This window comes from Eutrema salsugineum, unplaced genomic scaffold (genome assembly GCF_000478725.1).
Source record: "Eutrema salsugineum unplaced genomic scaffold, Eutsalg1_0 scaffold_3, whole genome shotgun sequence".
Lineage (NCBI taxonomy): Eukaryota > Viridiplantae > Streptophyta > Magnoliopsida > Brassicales > Brassicaceae > Eutrema > Eutrema salsugineum.
Genome location: NW_006256756.1, coordinates 13,641,344 through 13,650,411, shown reverse-complemented (window position 1 = coordinate 13,650,411; position 9,068 = coordinate 13,641,344). Strand labels below are relative to the sequence as shown.

Sequence of the window (9,068 nt, the reverse complement as noted above, 5' to 3'; positions counted from 1 at the left end):
AAACAACTTGTTACACCTTGATTTTAGAGTCTAATATCGATTTGGAGTTTTTTTTCATCTTGTTCCATCATTTCTTATCATCAAATCACACTTCTAATCATGATTAACAAGACATCTTGCAAACGATCTAGTGTGTTGATCATGATTAGTGAGTAATCCCATATTAAGGTCTTAGATATGTAGATTAGGGTGCTTAAGTGGTAGATTAGTGAGCTTAGGGGTTAGATCATGCATATTCCATTCTCTACAACTTGTTCTCTATGCTAGATCCATACAAATCTTATGTGGTTTAGATTCTGGGCATTTCATGCATCAAAAGTGTTTGATGAAATGCCTGAACCAAAGTTGTTAGAGGTTTAAGTGTTATTCATCATGGGAATGATTGTTTATATGTTTAAATGACAGATTAAACTGATTCTTAATGCTTGTTAACTCATGTTTCACTAATGATGATTGGGTTAGAAACTGTTTTAGCATAGAAGTTAATACCTTCATGAGAGGATTAACTTAATTAAAGATGTTTATGTTGAATGGCTTGCTTGATCATATGATTCATTAGCTCATTAGTTTATCACTGAAGGCACCCTAATCCACTATCATGTCTAAGACCTTTCTCATCATCATACATACATTCTCATCATTTGTCATTGCTTAGTTCTTGTTTAGTCATTCTCATTAGTCTTTAAACCTGTTTAAGTTTGTAGTTGTCTCTATATTAATCAAAACCCACTCTTGTTTGCTTGAATTAAGAACCTGATCACATAGTTTAGTGTCTAACACCACATCTGGATTGATTAACCTCTTTGTGCTACTTTGACAAGGGGATTGATAGCCCTGAGACCCTAAAAAGTCTTGTCTATCATAAAGCACCTCTGTAGAAAGTACTTAGCAGCTGAGCATCTGAGAATCCATGGTGAGGGCATTGCATGGTATACCCTCTAGATCTTTCCCAAGCCTCACAAAATGATTCATGGTTCTTCTGAATGAAACTTGAGATTTTATTTCTTAACCTTGCTGTTCTTGATGAAGAGAAGAACTTGGTTAGAAATGCTCTTTTGCATTGCTCCCATGTTGTGACTGATCTTTGAGGTAGAGACTTTTCCCACTGATGAGCTTTGTCTCCTAGAGAAAAAGGGAATAGCCTCAGCTTGAAACTGTCCTCAGTCACTCCATTCATCTTAGTTAGATCACAAATTCTATCAAAGTTATCAATGTGATCTAATGGATCTTCTACTGCCAAGCCATGGAACTTGTTTGATTACACCATGTTGATCAAGCCAGATTTGATCTCAAAATCGTTTTCAGGTGTAGGAGCTTGAATCCCATGTCTCTGACCCTGAGTATTGGCCTCATCACCAGCTCCCACAACTGTTATTGGACGTGGTGCTGGACCCTCTTGCTGAGCCTGGTGGTTTCCATTACCACCATGAGCCTGTTGCCCTTGATCCATACCCAACCTCTCAATGCGCTCAGCTCTTTCTCTTTGTCTTCTTTCTTCACTTCTGGTGTTCATACACCTGAAAATAAAGACAACACTTGAAAGGTAATCAGTAAAACAAAAGAAAATGACTTGATCTCAAGAAGATCCAAAGTCCTAATGCTAGAATGAATCCCCAATTGGCAACTGCGCCAAATTGATAGCAGAAATTTTTCAATCCTTGATCAATTCCTCAACTACTCATGTCATTGTAACACTTGAGGTATCAATCCAAATGGGGAGAGATTCTAGACACTAAGACTATGATGATCAATTCTTAATCCAAGTCTAACTAAACAGATGAGTTGGTAACCAAGATTATCTAAACGCATATAATAAAACAAGTAAGAACAAACAAGCAGTAATTAAGAACTAAACAAGCAAGACAACAAAGCAAAGGCTTAAATTCAAATAAAAATAAAGCTAAACCTCTAGATGTGATCATTGATCAGGGTGCTTTCAATACTTAAATCATGATGCTAAGCAAACAATACAACACTTGCAATTATTTAGTCTAGACTTCCAAAATAGATTAATTCATTTCCATGACAGAAATCCCTTTGCAAATTACTTAATCAAGACTAATTCCCATTAGTGAATAAGCAATCAACAAGCATAAGGTTCCAAGTCTAATATGACCAGACAGCCTCTTTGTGCATCAAAATAAGAGCTAAGAAAGACTGAATCTTATACAGAAAGATAAAGCAAACATCACATGATCTCAAATTCCAATCAACTTAGAACTCAAAGCAAGATCATTTCTTTCCCAAGACAATGACCACTATACTAATCAGCCTTCAAACCTAACTCTCATTAGTGGTAATGATGATCAATATGCATTAATAAACAGTTCTAATATGTAATTTACTTCAAACAAACATTCCCATGGCATTGAAAACATAAACCCTTAAGTTAGCTCATTCAGGCATTTCATCAACCACCTTTGGTGCATGAAATGCCTATGAACCCAGATTTCACTTTCTCAAGGAAATAAGGCATTAGGGACAGCTAACTAAGGAAAGGAAATGAGAATCTAAAACCTAAACATCATAAATGAAACATCTAAGCACCCTAATCTACACACCTAGAAGCTTAAAAGATGACTACTCACTAATCATGCTTAACACACCTAATCTTTTGCAAGAGGTGATGTTAAACATGATTAGAAGCAAAGATAAGAAGAAAAGATGATAAGAAACAGATCAAGATTGATTAAATCCTTGAGATAATGACTAAAGCTTAGTCTGCTAGATAATGACTAAAACATATATATAGGCAGGGTTTCTTGGTGGGCCAACCTAGAACAAACAAGGTATTGGTCCCAAAAAGGCCCATAAAAACGTCCTGGTTTGAGAATGAATCGAGCAGATTTCAGTCGGTGCAGGAGGTCGATATTTCTTCGGCAATTTGAGAGTGGTTACACCGAGGCGCTACACCGGCTGAACTCACCTCGGTGCGGCGTTAAGGACAGCTTCAGGGGATCAATGCCGAGCAGGATTCAGTCGGTTCAGGACGTCGATATTTCTTCGGCATTTTGGCTTCCAGAGTTATACCGACCTGATTTTGGTCGGTACTCCGACTCGATATGAATGTAGACCGCTTGTACAAAATCCTTCATAACTCCTTGCTCACTGGTCCAAACCTTGATCGGTCAACTCCATGAGCCAGATTGCTCCTTGAGCTCCAACTTTGGTGAAGGGTTCGGGTTCAGATGACGTCGGAAAGGGCTCCGTTCCACCGGTTCTTTGATGCGCGTTGCATTGGTCCTTTATCCGCTCCAAGACATGTACTGCTTCTTATCGCCGTAACTTTCAGCTCACAACTCCAAATAGGACGATCTCAAGTGTTCTGGAAACTAGACTCGACCTTCGTGATTCGGTATGAAGACTACAGAGGCTGAATCCTGGTGAAAGTCTTCCTTCTCAGGTGATAAAGTTGAGGGATTGTCGGCTCCATAACACTTGTCCGAGTCTGATGCACATAAGGTGATGGTCTCTCCATGGCTTTTGTCCCAATTGCTCCCAATTAGCCCCAAAAGTCCAAAACTCTCTAGGACCTAATGCAATTCCTAACTAAAGACAAAAGCAAAGACAAATACATGTAAAACTACCTAAATGTATGCATGAGACTCAATATTTGAACAAAAATGCAATCCTAAACATGACAAAATATGAGTATATCAAAAAGATCAAAAATGGTGTAGAGGAGCAAATTTGAGTTTCTCAGCAAAATGCTGTACTGATGGTCGAAGATTCTCGTCTAAAATATATCCTGCGGGTAGATCTCTCGGCCAAAACACGTACTGGCTGTTCAAGTTTCTCGGCCCAAAACCTCGGGTGCAGATATATCTCCGAAATCACGTCTCGGCCAAAAATCTGTTCAAGTTTCCGGTCTTTCCAGCCGATTCAGCCTCCGGGGTCTTCAGAAAATATCTAGATAATTGAGTCTAGATTTCAGAACTGTGGGAATACGGCCACCGGAAGACAGACCTGTCTCACATCCATTCTAGAGCGATCCGATACGTTTGAAAGATTGCCTGTCCGGGGAGTCGTAACGTCCGATTCAGATTACAGGGTCTTCATAAAAGTTGGAGAAGTTTGAGCTGTGGTTCCAGAACAGTTAGTATCAGAGGATTTAGAGTCATGAGCTGAGAGTTAATCTCACCGAAAGACACACCTGTCTCGCTACAGCTTCAATACCGATCCGATGAGTCAGAAAGATTGCCTGGGACGATGCCTTTCCAGTCTGATTCAGTTGCCGGGGCCTTCATCAAGATTCAAGTTCTTTTAGTGCTCGTTCCATAACATCTGAGATCATACGGTGTGGAGCTATGTGCTGAAGGATACCGTCTCCGGAGTGAACACTGGTCCAAGAGCTTCTTTTTGATCGTTTCAATGCACTTTAGAGATGAGCCGTCTGTAGAAACTTCAAATCCCCAAGCGCCGAAGGTTTCTTCACCAAAGGTTGAGATATTTGAGTGATCTTTCCACTGAAGTTAGAATCATGCCATTTGGATCCATATCCTGGAAGTTATGCTCCCCCAAATGCGAAGTGGTCCGAGGAGAATTGGATTGTGCGAGTTGGCCAAGCAAAGAACTGAACCGCAGAAGGACTCGCGGTTTACACCGAGTTGGGCATGCGACTTGGGACTAAAGATGACCAACTCGAGCACAAATTCTCTCCAGAATGCGTCTTGGTTGTGCGAGTTGAAGAGAAGAAAGCCTGAACAGCCCAAACACTCGCGGTTTATTCCTAGATAGGCATGTGACTGAGGCTGAAAGATTTAAGGCGCACAAGGCTGTTTCTATGGCTGTGCGACTTGAGCCTGTGGGATGGAAGCACCTGACCATGTCGCACACTTGAGACATGACCCATTTGAAGCCGGGTCAGTACCCAGTTTGTCCTGGGCTGACCCGGTCCGCAAGAGACACTATATAAGTTGTTAGGGTTTTTTTCCAATGGACAAGAATTATTCTCTTTGTTTTCTTTGCCTCTTTTTTGAAAAGACTCCTTTTGAAGAGAAATATCCCTTTTTAAGAGTTTTAATCAAGAGATTCAAAGATCCTTTGTGTGTAAAAAACTGCAATCCTTCTTATCTATCATCTCTATCTTAATTCCCCATCATTAACCATGCTTAACAACACATCTTGCAAAGGATTGATTGTGTTAAGTATGATTAGTGAGTAGTCATCTTAATGAGGTTCTAGATGTGTAGGTTTGGGTGCTAAAGTGTTAGATTAGGAGTGCTTAGGGCTAGATCCATGCTTTCATCTCTCTAAATAGTTGTTCTCCAAGCTAAATCCCTGCATATCACTTGTGATCTAGAATCTGGGTTTTTCATGCACCACAAGTGTTTGATGAAATTCCTGAAAGAGCTATGTGTGAGCCAAAACTCGCACAACCAAAGATTTATAAGGAAAAACTAAGGGATCCGAAATTTCTAGGGTAATCGTGAGAACAATAAGATGAAAAGAATGTTTTTTGCTTGAAAAGTGTTTAAGTCTTATTGCTCTCGAGTTGTGAAAAGTTACAGAATGAATTGCATACATTGTCTATTTATACTAACTTTCTAAACCGCCTAGCCGAGAATCTCGGGAGAGATTTTCGGAATATTTCCTTATCGCTTCGTGCGGCCACTGTCACAATGCCTCGCCTAGGGTTTTTATGGGCTTTCGCCCTTCGAGACTTCGGCTCGGCCCGTCTGGGAACACTGGCTCGGCCCAACACAAAGGAAAGCGGCTCGGCCCATGCTTCCTCTTGCGCAGCTCGGCCCATATATCCTATTCCACGGCTCGGTCCACTCGTCTTGGTGAGCACAGCTCCGGCCCATATTCGGTGGGCAGCTGTTCCTTCTTGCCAAATCGGTTTTCTCCAATACTTAGTCATCTTTGAGATGGTTTTATCCGCTTGGGGTGAAACCGACCCCAACAGTTAGCCCCCCAGCTCGTCAGTTTCGGAGATGAGAGTGACGAGGTTCATTGCTCCTGGACATGGGATAAACCATCGAATTAGGCCGTTGCGAAACAATTCCAGGTGAGGCGTTTTGGGAATAAAAATGCCGAGCCGTTCTTCGACGAAGCATAATAGCAAGCTGTTTTTTTTACGAGGCTGTTTGAAGGAAAATGCCGAGCCGTTCAAAATATGAGGTTACTTTGACAAAGATAGCGCCGAGCTGTTTTCAACGACGTGGCGTTTACGTAGTGCCGAGCTATGTTTAGCGACGAGGCGTTTCAAGATAAAAGATAATGCCGAGCCGTTTTGTTAACGATGAGGCGCGGCGCAATCTGTGCTTTTTGGCGAGATATCCTTAGGAAAAGGATTGTACACGAGGCGACTTGTGAAAGTTATGAGCCGAATAAACGACGAGACACTTTGTGAAAGTTATGCCGGGCCGAATAAACGACGAGGCGTTTCGTGAAAGTTATGCCGAGCCGAATAAACGATGAGGCATTTTGTGAAAGTTATGCCGAGCCGAATAAACGACGGACGCGCCAAGAGGTTACGCATTCGCCGCAGACTTCACGCGCCCCCATTGAACATCTTTGCACCATCCCGAGGTCCACGCGGACTTCACGCGCTTCGGTTTTCCTATAAATAGGTGAGCTCCTTCATTCCTTCTCATAATCTTCAGATCCATTCGTTTTCACTAAAAGGTAGCTCTCCCTTCTCTCTTCTTTCTCTCTCTAGTTTATTTATTTTCCGGCTAGGGTTCCGAAGTCTCCGCCGCCTCAGATCTTTTTCCGACGAAAGTTGGTCGCGTAGAATTGTATTTTCCGTTCCAGCTGTAAATCATGTCGAACCATTCCAATGATTCATTAGATTTACTCTTTAACTACGGGCCGAGCTGTTTAGACGCCGAGGCGAGAGGTGTAACAGGATCCTCCGAGGCGTCTATCTCGCCGAGCCCTTTCAACCGTTCATCCGAAAGCAACGAGGCGTCGAATCGTTCAAGTCCGTCAGGCGCTCGCTCTCCAGATGACGAGCCGTCGGTTTCGACGAGCCGCCCTCAGGGTCCCGTTCTCGACAAAGATGTTAATGATGCCGCAGTGAAAGCCGAGGAGGAAGCGTTTCCGTTTAATATATTCGAGGCGAAGCGTGAATTAGAACGTCTCATGGCGTCCCGAGGTGCTTCTTCATCTGGGCGAGGGAAACGAGTGAAAAGACAAAAACCTGACCCGCCTGGCTTTACGCTCTCCTCCCCTGACTCACTCGAGGCGTTGATATGTCGTTTCGGGATATCGAGGTGGTAGAATTCGTCCTTCCAGAGAAGAATGACCGAGCCGACAAAATCCCTGAGAATCACTTTACTTTGTACGAGGCGTTCTTTGAGCTTTGTTTTCTCTGGTTCCCGATCCCTGGAGTTATCCTTGAGTACCTCTGAAACATGGGATCTCGATCGGGCAGATCATGCCGAGGGCTCTGCGGCACATAATCAGTATTCTGGTTCGAAGTTTTGAATGCGGGCTCGATATTGAACTGAATCACCTGCTAATCTTGTTGGAGATCAGAAAAGCTCCAACAAGCCCAACCGCCGGATCATAGGTGGTTTTCCAAGTAAGGATCAGTTTTGGACCGAGCGCTTCTTCTATGTCTTGGTGAACGAGGCGTCAGTCGGCGAGGATTACGTTAAAAAAACCAAGACCGCTTGGGGACCACTTGGTAGCCAATCTGAAGCTTTGCCTCGGCTCGGAACTGTTATCGTATGATCTTCCCTTTTTGAATTTTTTTGTGTTGTTTTTGCAGTTCGGAACATTCTTCGCCCAATTCCCGACGACCTCTTTGTTGTCCGAGATTCTCTTGCGGCTCGGAGAGTTAATTGGAGGAAGCATTTTACATTCGAGAGAGTGGAAAGAGCACGAGCCATTCTTGCCGGAGTTCCTGTTAACTCTTCGTCTTCAAAGAGACAGCGGCCAACTTGGGTGTCGTAGATCCGACCGGATCGAATGCGGGTACGCCAGCCCTCTCGAACCTCCTTCCCTTATATCTTCCGTCTTATATGTTTTTGTACTTAAGATTTGGATGACTTTATCCGTTTCTCGAACTTTTTATGTAACTGATGCCTGGATGGATTTGGATGATTTGGCTATGGTTATATTCATCTTTTTTTTTTTGGTGGATTTGATGCGTTTGTTCTTGATTGAATTTTTTTGACGAAAACTGTTTGTTTGGGACGAGTTATCGTTATCGAGCTGTGTCGGGAATGCTGTCGATTGCTTCCCTGACCAAACTGTTTATGAAAGATCGATAGAAAAACGGGCTAAGGGATAAGTTGTTAAGGATTCTGTTTTAAGTATAAATCCCGAGCTTGGAGTTGATTCGTAGAGCGTCTTCGTTTTAGGTTGCTCTTAAAAGAAACTAAAGTTCCTTTGTGCCTTCCATCGTTAGTGCCGAGGCGTTTGAGTTAGGAAAGAGAGAAAAAGTGCGAGGCATTTCAGATCGGATTTGATCTTTGGCCGTTTGAAGCGCTAAGTTTGGATCTCTTGTTGCCGAGGTCTATGTCCTGAGACGATATCAAAGTTTAATTATAGACCGGCGTTCCCGAGGGGGTGAATGTGTTTAGCCGGGTTGTAAGGGTTCATTCCGGTTTTAGAGAAAGCGATGTAGTCTCGACTTATAATCTCGTGTACGATGACGAACCGTAGTGACCGATACGTTTTGGTCTTAAATTTGTATAGCGCGATGGACTTTAATCCATGGAGGATGTAACTTGCACCCTCGTCCTAGGAAAGGTGGTTAAAAGTCCATTTAGAGAACTTTGTGACTGTTGCCTTGCTATGGCCAGCAACGAGGCGAGGTGTTTGGAGACTTAGTTTGCCGAAGTGGATACAAGGCCAAGTAAAATTCCAAGGTGGTTAAGTCACGATAATTTGTCGAAGTGATGAATGAACGAATTAAAAATCCGAGGCGAACATGAAATAAGTAATGAGAAACTAGCCGAAGCGACAATGAACGAATTAGAATTCCGAGGTGAACATGAAATAAGTAGCTAGTTTAAAACGAACAGAAAATTGGCTGAAGTGGCAATGTTCCTAGAGACTGTAAATGAGCTTAAATTGTAGAGTTAAATGAAGGTATGTGTATACGTACCCAC

The 9,068-nt window shown here is 42.6% G+C and overlaps 1 non-coding gene across 1 annotated transcript; it reads left to right on the top strand.

The window, feature by feature from the left end:
• Window positions 1-905: 905 nt before the first annotated feature.
• Window positions 906-1,012, top strand: LOC112085662. Its single transcript, XR_002898962.1, has one exon. It is a non-coding gene; the product is annotated as a small nucleolar RNA R71 (small nucleolar RNA).
• The last annotated feature ends 8,056 nt before the right edge of the window (window positions 1,013-9,068 follow it).